Source organism: Octodon degus, unplaced genomic scaffold (assembly GCF_000260255.1).
Source record: "Octodon degus isolate 3935 unplaced genomic scaffold, OctDeg1.0 scaffold00014, whole genome shotgun sequence".
NCBI classification, from domain to species: Eukaryota; Metazoa; Chordata; class Mammalia; order Rodentia; family Octodontidae; genus Octodon; species Octodon degus.
This window is the reverse complement of record NW_004524590.1, coordinates 19,667,351-19,670,178: the sequence shown is the minus strand read 5'-3', so window position 1 is coordinate 19,670,178 and position 2,828 is coordinate 19,667,351. Positions and strand designations below refer to the sequence as shown.

The window sequence follows — 2,828 nt, the reverse complement described above, 5'->3', positions numbered from 1 at the left end:
ATGTAAGAAAATAAAGCTTTTTATGGGACACAGATAGCACCTGTATCACACAATTATTAGTTCTGTTACTCTAAATGAAAGCTTGTCTCTAAGTCAGATGCTTTGTACTAAATAATAATGATGATAAAAATCTGTCCACAGCAATGCAAGTGAAAGCAAATATACATCTTTATGCTATTTTCTGTTCAGGGAATAATATAGATATATTTTCGGTACCTTTTTCTAACCTGCATACAAATGGCAGCTATCCGTTTGCTCTGATAAGATGGTTGGTATATACACAATAGGACCAAACCAATTATGTTTTTGGCTGACCTACTTTAGAAAATCCTGGAGATTCTTGCACTACATGAGGGAGAGCTTTACCTTGACAAACAAAATTCTGATCAATAAAATTCGATCAAGATGATTTTTTCTTTAGAAATTGTTCATTTACAAAATCTCACATTAAAGCTCAACTTTTGGGATACTAAACTTTTAAAAAGTTTTCTTAAAATTTCTTACAATTTGTATTGCCCAAACTCCTGGCAAAGTGGGCAGCAAATTGAGAAATATTTCCTTGGAAAGAAAACTGACAGTTTTTGTGCGTGCATGCGCGTGTGTGTGTGTGTGTGTGTGTGTGTGTGTTACACTGCTTTATTTAGAAAAAGATAAACACCACCGATTTTAAGATAATTTTTCTTTTTAATATTTTATTTCTGTATTTGATACAGGGTCTCACTATGCAGTTTGGATTCATAGTGATCCTCCTGTCTCAGTCTCCCCTGCACTGGGATTATAGGCGTGCACCACCAGGGCTGGACTCAATGGCCGGCACAGTGCAGGCACGGCACAAGGACCAGCGCCAGGGTTAACATGGCATGCAGTACTGGGGGTTGAACCTGGTTCCTTAGTCTTGCCAGGCAGATGCTTAGAGAGCCAAACTATCTCCTTTGCCCCTATTTCTCTCTCTCTCTCTCTCTCTCTCTCTCTCTCTCTCTTTTGTGGAACCGGGGATTGAACTCAGGCCCTTGAGCTTGCCAGGGGTAGCACTTACTCCACTGAGCCATTTCCCTGGCCCCCTATTTTCTCTTTTAAATAGCACACTAGTTAGACATAAGACAGTCCAAAACAGTAGATGTACTTACACACTGAAAAGGAAATAAATATACTTTAATTGGAAAGCAACTATCCTCCTACTCCTTCTGCATGTCCACTGTTCATCTTTTGTTTCATTTTTCTTTGCCTTTTGGAAATCCTTTTTCTCCTTGCTTTTAAATCAACTTTTGGCTCTGGTTTTGCCCACTGAATTTCTACTGTCTTTTCCTCAGCAGGTATAACAAAGACATCTTCAGTAGGACCATGTGGAAGGATAGTCTTTGGCTCTCTTTTTCCTCAGTTTCTGCACATCTTTCCTTGCTGCTTCTCTCTGTATTTTGCAGCTGTCATAGATCTTAGGCTATACCGATGCATGTTTGGTGACTGCTAGTGAGGAATCTCATAACTTGGTCCTCCAAAACTTCCCTGAAAAATCTTTATCAGATTCAAGACAAAGCAAAGTCCTATTTCTGCAAGTTGAACATCTTTACCTGTGATCTACAAGTTCTGTAACCAAATCCTATCATCCAAAATGGCGAAAGCAAATACATGGTCCACCAATGGCTGGCTTTGGGATGATACCATGCATACTAAAAATCTGAATGAGGAGTTCTTTTAACAAAATGTGACAATTCATCCAAAGTGTGTCAAAAGACAAAAGTGGCTGAGAATCTTTCAGTTTTAGTCATCTTTAATTCAACTAGGGTATGAATATTTTGAACAAGAAATTTGACAGAGGGCCCATTAGGTGAATTTGAGAGCCACATATAAAATCTTTGCTCTTAGCTTCAAAATAGATGTATTTATCAAAGTTTTTCATTTCACAGATCTCATTAATCACAAATAATTTATTTTTATAATCCATTTTAGTATCTGCTTTAGAATGAGGCATTAACATTCTCAAGTCCTTTGCCAAATGTCTTGTTCTGAAATTTAATCCTCTGGGAAAAAAAGGTGAGAATTTGTTCCTTAGTTTTTTACTTACCCATGCAAACAGGACCAGGGATATGGTCTCAGCTTCCTCCATCTCTCCTGCCATAGCTGAGGACTTAATTGGTGGCCTGGCATCTGTTTCTCTTCCTTTTGTCTTCTGCTCTTGAACTGGAGGTCCCCTTGCCGGCTCCTCTAGATTGCCGCCATCTTGCCTCACCTCCTTTGCTCTTGACTGCACTTCCCAACTGTGGGGCTTTGAAGTAGGAAAATCCTGCACCAAGTGAGAAAAAGACACAGACTTTGGATAGGGTTTCATATACTCACTGTTGTCAAAGCAAAATCAGAGATTGTGGCCTTAACCTAAAATTGAACAATGCAAACCTCTTCTCTCCTATTCTTTGGGGGTGCAGAATTTGTGCTAGTGGAGGAGTTTGCCTCTTGTACAAAGGAAAAACAGAGAGAAGGACCATGGCTTTTGACTTCACAATGGTTCTTCTTCTTCTTCTTCTTCTTTTTTTTTTTTTTTGTGCAGAACCGGGGATTGAGCTCAGGCCCTTGCGCTTGCTAGGGAAGCGCTTATTGCCCTGAGCCATCTCCCTGGCCCTTTCACAATGGTTCTAAGAAGCTAGGGCAAATCTGGAAAATGAACCATTTCCAAAAGGCACCAATGAAATGTTTTCTTGCTTTGAGAAGGACAGAGTGAGAGGGGTGGAGGGAAATGATTTTTGTGCTGTTTGAAATTTGTTTTTTTGGATACCAGAGATCGAACTCAGGACATTGCACTTGCCTGGCAGGCAGGCACCTATGCCACTGAGCTA

The 2,828-nt window shown here is 39.9% G+C and overlaps 1 pseudogene; it reads right to left on the bottom strand.

Moving 5' to 3' along the window:
* Window positions 1-1,167: 1,167 nt before the first annotated feature.
* LOC101566231 lies at window positions 1,168-2,217 on the bottom strand (annotated as a pseudogene).
* Between the last annotated feature and the right edge of the window lie 611 nt (window positions 2,218-2,828).